The sequence below is a fragment of the Carlito syrichta genome, unplaced genomic scaffold, assembly GCF_000164805.1.
Source record: "Carlito syrichta isolate Samal-C Ts95f unplaced genomic scaffold, Tarsius_syrichta-2.0.1 Scaffold307967, whole genome shotgun sequence".
Taxonomy (NCBI): domain Eukaryota; kingdom Metazoa; phylum Chordata; class Mammalia; order Primates; family Tarsiidae; genus Carlito; species Carlito syrichta.
This window is the reverse complement of record NW_007252063.1, coordinates 1,787,948-1,796,654: the sequence shown is the minus strand read 5'-3', so window position 1 is coordinate 1,796,654 and position 8,707 is coordinate 1,787,948.

Below are 8,707 nucleotides of genomic sequence, written 5' to 3'. Positions count from 1 at the left end.
CAATTTCTTAAACAGGGGGTAAAAGTTAATAAGTGTAAGTGAAAAAGGTAAAAGCCTGTGATTATTAAAAGACACTATTAAGGGAGCTAAGTGAAAAACCATATAGTGGAAAAAAATAAGTCTCTAACAACTCAAATCCAGATGTTAAAAAGAACTAAAAATCGTTAAGAAACAGGCAGACAGCCCAACAGAAAACCAAGCAGAATACTGAATAGTCTCCATAAAAGAGGCTATTCAAATGGTCAATAAACATTAAATGTGTTCAACTTCATTAAATCATCATGGAAATGCAAATTAAAGTCACACAGAGACATTACTACCCACTACAAGGAAGATGCCCTGTTAAAAAAAGACACATTTAAAATTTTAAAAAGACATTTAAAATTTAAATGTTTGGAAAATACACTCAGATGCTAAATTAAAAATACATGTCTAAATGTTGGTGAGAATGTGGATCAACAGGAATTCATACACTGCTCCTGGGCGAGAAAAATGATGCAACCACTTTGAAAAACTCTTTTGCAGTGACCCACTAAAGTTGCACATACGCTTATCTTATGACCCAACAAAATGTACTGTTAAAGATATGACCAACAGAAATGCATTTGTGTGGTCATCAAAAGATATGCGCGAATGTCCTTAGCAGCATTGCTCTTAATATCCAAAAGTTAAGCCAACTCAACCAAAATGCCCATCACCACAGGATGGCTAAAAACATTGTGGTATGTTCTCATAATAACCTCTACAAAACAATGGAAATAAATCATACCCATCATAATGTACTCAGTGAATTAAGTTAGACAAGAAACACCACATGCTGTACAATTCTTATGATGTCACTTTCAAAACCAGGCACAATTATGCCAATATAGTGATTAACTTTGATTAACTTTAGTTGGGGCAGTACAGGAACAGGACATGTTGACAGTTCCTGGGGTGCTAATGAAAATCCGTTCTCTGTTTGGATGCTGGTTACATGGGTCTCTCCCTTTTTATAAATACATTAGGTTGAACAATTATGATATATTCAATCTTCTGTCCATTCATAATCCAATAAAAATGTCACTTTATAAGCATATTGGTATAAGGAACAACAAAGAATACTCTTTGGATGAGGCTGACAGTGAAATCAAGGGAAAAGATTGATGGCAATTTAACTAAATTAATAGTATAGAGAATGATCTTTTAGAAAAACGGGACTGGCACTTTGTTAAAAGAAGAGATAAAAGGTGATGATGCAAAAGAGGAAAGAATCTAAAAACAAGAGCTCATGAAAGAGAGTAAAAAGAAATTCAGAAGAGCTACTTGTGCTAAAGCTAAAAAAAAATAGGGTGCGTGAAAATAGGGAGACAATTTTAAAGGGATCTATATCCAGGAATTCTCAGGCATTTTTGCTATAATTAATCAATAAAGTCAGAAGTACGGTAATCAACAGAAAGTGAGGGAAAACAGGGAGTCTGAATTATTGAGGACGGAGACAGAAATTGGAAAGAGCCTTGAGGAGTTGAAGTAGGAATTAAATATGAAAACATTCAACTCTTGTCAGGATAGAGTAAGGAATGTAAATCATTAGATTTCCATAATAATATTCATACTATTTCAAGCACAATTCCACCATACATATATTATAAAAGGTATGTAATAAAGTTTAAAGATTATAGTTGGAAACTGATTTACAAATGCATGTATTTTCTGTTAGCTCTAATCATTTCTATTAGGCTTATCTGCATTTGTAGTCACATTTACTGTATATGAAAATTAATCATGTTAATTTAAAGTTCCTTCGTATCAATATTTTCACTTGTCCTGATGATATGGAGTCTTACTTCCATTTCTTGAGGCCATCAAATTGTCACTTTTCTTCAACAAAACTGGCACAGTTTAATCAACAAGGTTACCACTTGTCATAACTTGTGTAGTCATCATTGTAGCTTCAGCAATGTAACTTTTACCTATTGGTATTTATGTAAACTTCTTGGTATAAATCTTTACTAATGTGAAATAATTAGACATGTTTTTTCGTTTTGAAATTTATTGAGAAAGTCACTGATTAAATCAGAGTTTATCCTTTCCACCCCATACTCTAGAATGGTATACTTCAATACTTTGAATAATTAGTATGTAGTACTTGGCTTTATATAGTTATATGATAATTTTTTCACTTGAATAAATTATTGGTATTTATTTCCTTAGTCAATACATTTTTATTTCTAAGAAATCCAATTTGCTTTTTATCTTTAAACTCACATTTTAAGCCTCACCTGTTGTTTTATTGCACATGTCATGATCTCATTTATATCTATCCTAGTGATTATTTTTACTTATTTATTATTTTAATAATTATTATTATATAAAATATGATTAAATAAAATAATTTATTTATTATTTTTACTTTTAAAATGAGGTAAAATGTATAATGTGTCCTGAATTCACTCTAGGATATAGATATTCGTATCTCACATTTTTTTGTTGTTGTTGTTTTTGGTTTTTTTTGAGTTGGAGTCTCACTCTGTCGCCCAGACTGGAGTGCAGTGGCCGCTCCCAGCCACTGCAGCCTCGATCTGCTGGGCTCCGGCGATCCTTCTGCCTCAGCCTTCCAAGTAGCTAGAACTATAGGTGCGTGCTACCATGCCTGGCTGATTTTTTGGTTTATTGTAGAGATGAGGTCTCGCTGCCCAGGCGGGTCTCGAACCCACGGGCTCAGGCAATCCACTCACCTCAGCCTCCCAAGGCGCGGGATTACAGGCTGAGCCACCGAGCCCGGCATATCTCACATTCGTAAGAAGTGAGTAGATCTTCAAAGTTTTCATTAAATCAGAAATCTTTGCTTAAATTTTGTGTATGTATAGAATAAAATGCATTTTCTTTTTATCATTTATTTAAACAAGGAGCTCAATAATTTAAAAAATAGTTGTCTAGTGAAACAAAAGAAAGAAAAAATTGGGGTGGAAAGTTTCTCAATGCATAAAAGCAAACAAAAAACCATAAAAATAATAACAGATGACTATTTTAATACCCAACAAAAACTTTTGTAAAATCCTGTAAGGTTGACAATTAAATAATTGGAAAGGTCATTTTCAACAAATTTTTCAAACAAAGCGTTTAAAATCTCACTATGTAAAATGATTTACAACTTGAAGATCAAAATAAAGTTTCTTTAACCTTGTGTTCTATGTACATTTAACGGAATAATTTTTCTCCCTCTTAGAGGCTTCTAGTCTCCAAATATATTCAAATAAATCTGGCAATTGCTTATACTGGTCCAGCAGTCAGTCCACCACCTGCTCATCCCTTGCCATCTATCAGGAGTATAAGAAATCTGATCAACTCTGGAATCAGGCCCAGGACCACCTAATGTAGCCCTCTTCTGAGTCCAGTTGTTTACAGAACCTAAGCCTGGTAATAACATCCACCTTTCTATCATTCTAGTGAGACCAGAATTCAACCAAGCAAGCACAGGCCAGGAGTTTTACAACCAGTGCTATCATTTGAAAAAGGTAAAATTGGGGGTTTCACCCTTTCCTGAGCAGGCCAGACAACTGGGATACTTACCTTGAATACTACCCTCCCTCCCAAGTCTTACCTTTAGTGGAACTCCTCCTTGAAGAAGATTGGACTTGAAGCTAAGCTGGGGAGTCTCTCCTTCCCAGAAATTAATATCACAACATTCCTAACTCAGCGTTAACGATATCTTAGGAGGTTTGGCAGTAAATACATCCAGTTAACCAGGATTCTAAGAGAGAATACCAAAAAAAAAAACAAATCTGACTTTGAAATATTTCACAAGGCATGTGATATTTAAGTTTATCAATGAGCATCTGTTGTAAAGACCAGTCACAATCTATTTCCCTGTTAAAAATTATTTTCTACTTACAAGAACAGGAATAATTATTTTTCATTTATAGGAACACACTATACTATTATCTTTGCTATAGTTCATTAGGATCAAGTCCAATTCAATTTTGTCCTCAACATGTAAATATGTTTATTTGGAGTTTTCAAAGACTATTAGTGGCTCTAATATTTGTGTAGACCAACTAATTAACTTCATGTTCTTCTTTTTAACCAAGAAGTTTCTCTTTAAGCAATCTTTAGCATTCATCCACTCGGCAGTTACTGGATTTATTATATTTAGGCACTAAGATTACAAAATAATCAAAATATAAGTCATGCTACCTAGAATCTCAGAAATTTGTAGTAGAAACAAATAGGTAAAACATTGAACATAATATCACAAAGTATTCTATAAATATGAGTGTCATAGCATAAGCAAATTAAGGTACAAGCAAAGAAATGGCTGTAATGCTAAATTAATGCATAACTACTTTTCTGAGATCCGCTTGGTTATTTGATATCTCCGTAGCAGAGTTTTAAGAACATGGAAGTACAAACTGTTATTACACGAATACTCAAGACAAACCTTTGCTGACTCTTTAGTATACTCTAAACGTATACTCAATTGTTAAAGCAAAAAATATGGTAAAATATCCACCTTCATTAACAAAAACTAGCATCATCTATTTTTTATCAAATGGGTAGAATAGTCTCAATATTTCAAAGAACTATGCTTTTTTCCTTTTCTTTCTGTCTTTTCTTCTCTGTTTTTGAGTCAGAATCTCACTCTGTCTCCCAGGCTGGAGTGCAGTGGCATGCTCATGGCCTCCGCAGCCACGACCTGCTGGGTTCAGGAGATCCTTCTGCCTCAACCTTCCAAGTTGCTGGAATTACAGGTGTGCACTACCACTCCTGGCTACTTTTTTGATTTATTGTACTGATGAGATCTCACCGTGTTGTTCAGGCTGGTCTCAAACCCCTGAGCTCAGGCAATCCCCTTACCTCCATCTCCCAAAATGCTGAGATTACAGGTGTGAGCCACCGCGCCCAGAGAACTATGATATTAATTGGAGGTTTAAAATAATTTCCTTAACTTTTATTCATCCTTATATTTTCCAATAAATTTTTTCACAATTAAAACCCGCTAGAACCAGAGCATCTCTTTCCTGTAATCTGGGGCTAAATGCTAAGTATCCATTTCCTAGGACAAGCGCTTTCTTATAGTACTTCAAACAATCTAAATCTTTGCAAAAAATGAACAACGGCAACCCACAAGTAGAAGAGACACCCTTCTTTGACTCGGGTAACTGATATAAAAATTAGAGACCTCACGAACTCATATATTTTTTTCTAAGTGTTAATTAGGAAAGAAAGTAAATCACAAATCTGCAAACCTAGGGAATTATATTTTAGTTTCCAAAGAATGCACAGGGGCATCTATATGTCACCACAAATGTTTCCAAAGAGGTTTGAACAAAACAACTGTCATTTATCTGCACAAGAACATTACGAGGACTGCCTGAATGCATACCATGTATGTAGTATATAGTAAAATTAGGGGAAAACTAACGTTTTCCAATTCTCTATCTGTTACTTTTTCTCTGTGCAATATCTAGTGTTTACTGAAATACTGCATTTCAAAAGATGGAATACACAATACAGGTTGTTATACAAATTAAGGAAAAACTAAATCAGTGAAGTCTTTTTATGTATAGAAATATAAATTTATATATAATTATCCTACCATTGGGGCAACCCCTTCGCGTCCCCTCCCACTATGGGAACTTTTCTCTCCTCTCAATAAATCCTGCTTTCTTAAAAAAAAAAAAAAAAATATATATATATATATATATGTAAATAATTTTTTTAAAAAAAATCCTGCTTTCTAAAGAAATATATATATGTTTATATTATCCCACCATCTAAAATGTTTCATTTGTTTCAAAGAATACAATGTAAGTTAGACAAAGAAGAGGCAACACTGCTCCAAGCATTTGGGAAGCTCTGCATCTGCCTTCTGGTTGTAAAGTGCACAGCGTGTACCAGGGCGATAGAATATGAATCTGGGGCTCATCTGACACCCCTAAAATCCTGTTTCTCCCTCTGTCTCGCTCCCCTTCCCTTCCCTCTTCCTTCTCCCTCCTCCTCCCGCCCCTCCTTTTTTCTCCCCACAATGAGTTTACTACACTTTCAAATGAACTATCACTTTACATCAAGAGCCTTCCAGTTGTTCTAGTTCAAATACTGCAGGAAAAGTTCAGCCCCTGCAGGAAAAGTACTAGTCTCTCAGAAATGTTGGCAGGTTTTCTTCATCTCATTGACTTGCAATGCACCTTGAGTCTACCACTAATTCCATCACACTTGCTGACAATATGATACTCTAGTTGGTTAGCTTAGATTAAAAGCTACATCCAGTAGTTAGAGTGGAAGCATTTTCTTTTTCTTTTTTTCTTTCTTTTTTTTTTTGAGTCAGATTCTGTTACCCAGGCTGGAATGCAGAATGAAGTGGCACCATCACAACTCACTGCAGCCTAACCTCCAGGACTCAGGCATCCATTCTGCCTCAGTCAGCTGACTAGCTGGGACTACAGGTGCATGCCACCATGCCCAGCTAATTTTTAAAAAATTAATTTTGTTTATTTATTTATTTGTTTGTTTGTTTTAAGAGATGAGGTCTTACTATGTTGCCTAAGCTGGTCTCAAACTCCTGGGCTCAAGCAATCCCCTTGCCACCTTGGCCTCCCAAGGTGCTGGGATTGCAGACATGAGACACCATGCATGGTGAAGCAATTTTATCTAAGCTAAGGTAGAGTAAGTTTATCTCCACACAAAGTATTGAATCATCTTATTCCGAAGGAGGAGGGGGACGGTAGATATCATTATGCATCAGAGTAATTTGTTTGCGGGTGACAGAAACCAATTTGATCCAGCTTAATTAAAATAGGCTGAGTTTCACAAGGTAACAGAGCTCTTTTTTTGAATTCCAGAACAGGAATAGAACAAGGGCTCACAGTTGGTGCTCCTCCTTCCTGATTTTTTTATTGATGTGTAGAATCTTCATTACCAGGCAGCCCTCTTTCAGGCCCCCCCCCCCAGTTGGGAGTTTTTCTGTCTTCTTAATAAACTCCTGCTTTCTCACTCCCCTTCCCCCCAAAAAATTCTTCATTATTTTTTGCCGGTCTGATTTCTCCCATACTCAATCTACAGATAGTCAAATGCGGGGTTGCAACTCTTGAGATTTGACATCGCTATTCAAATCTGAATTAGAATCTCTTGTTCCCAAATCCAGCTTCTTGGTTGTGAGAATTCAGTTGGCTTTATCTGTGCCAAATGGCCACATTTCATCCAATTAACGGTAGCCCAAAACAAGGTCAGATAGACTACAAAGGGTTGCCATTACTCTGCTAGTGAGGAGGATAAAGAGTTATCATGAGCTTGGCAGACACTAGAGAAGTTGACTTACCTCCCATGAAGAATCCCTGACTGAAGGTAACCCTAAAGCTTCTCTTCAAGGCCTGGATTCTCACTGTTGTTTAAACATTCAGGTGGAAGTAACATTTAGAAACTAATAATAGTGGTGTATAATTTACAGCAATGAGGTGGATGAAAAGATGTTAAGAGGAGCAAGCAAAAAAGTAGGTGCCTGAGGACGTGGGAGACGGGTATTAGGGGACTGAGAAAAAGCGGTCAAAGAAGGAAGTTGGGAATTCTAGAAATAGTTACTTCACAAAATTGCTAGGGGCTAACGCTTCTTACATTGTACTACCTACAAGCCAAATACCATAAATTATAAATCAAGGAAGGTTAAAACTATAATTATCTTCATACAATCCTGAAGAAAAATGTGCACAAAAAAGATAAAAGATTCATGAAAATGTCTGCCTTCAGTCCTCTCACATTTAAATCAAAGAATCAGGTTTACGTGTGGCGCAACCCATCCCAGATGCAGGATGATTTACTGGTGCAAAAGTAATCTAGGAGGCAATGTGGCAGGCCACCAGAAGGGGATTTATACATTAAAATCAATATGTGAATTTCATTGCAAAGTTTATGGTAGTTAGTGTTGATTGCAGGGCTCTGGTGAATGGCCTGTGAACATGTTTTTACTCATAGATCACCACATTTTCTACCAGCAGGAACTTGGATACAAACACAATTTGCCAGAGAATTCTAGAAGGAAAAGTTATTTCTGTGAATGACTGTCTAATCTTGGAATATTTGGTTAAAGTGTGCACACACACACACACATTAATATAGAGATACTGGGCAATGGAGTGAGACTCCAACTAAAAAAAATAGAGAGAAAGAGAGATGCACATCTGAAAATGGATGCATATTGACCTATTGTGTAGATGAATCCTTCTTTTTTTAACCTTGGGATGGGAATTGATTTGTTACAAATTTCGCTACTTAAAAAAAGTGTAGAAGGCAGAATAGTAAATATCCTGGTACTTACAATTTTTTAGAATTAGGTTAAGTATATATGCATAATGACATAGTAGATGTCATATTGCTGGGTCAAAGGCTAGGAGCTTCAAAATGAAAATCTCACGTTCTAATCTAAATTTTGTTGTCTCCTATTTTCTATAATCGGAGGATTAAAACAATCATGACTACTTGAATTGTTTATAATGGAAAAGTGTCTAAGATTTGACAAGGCTCTCCTTCAGTACTTAGAATGCTTTGGTGGTTTCGACAGTGTTTTCTCCCAGTTTTCAGGCTTGTTCTCTTAACCTGTGTGTTAAGTGAAGAGTCGTTGGCTAGCACAATACAAAAATGAATAGTTTGTACTTTTCAGGTCCTTTTCTTAGTTCATTGACTAATTTAGGCTGGCAACTTTTGAAGGGAAGTGCAATAAATGATTGTAAGAAAA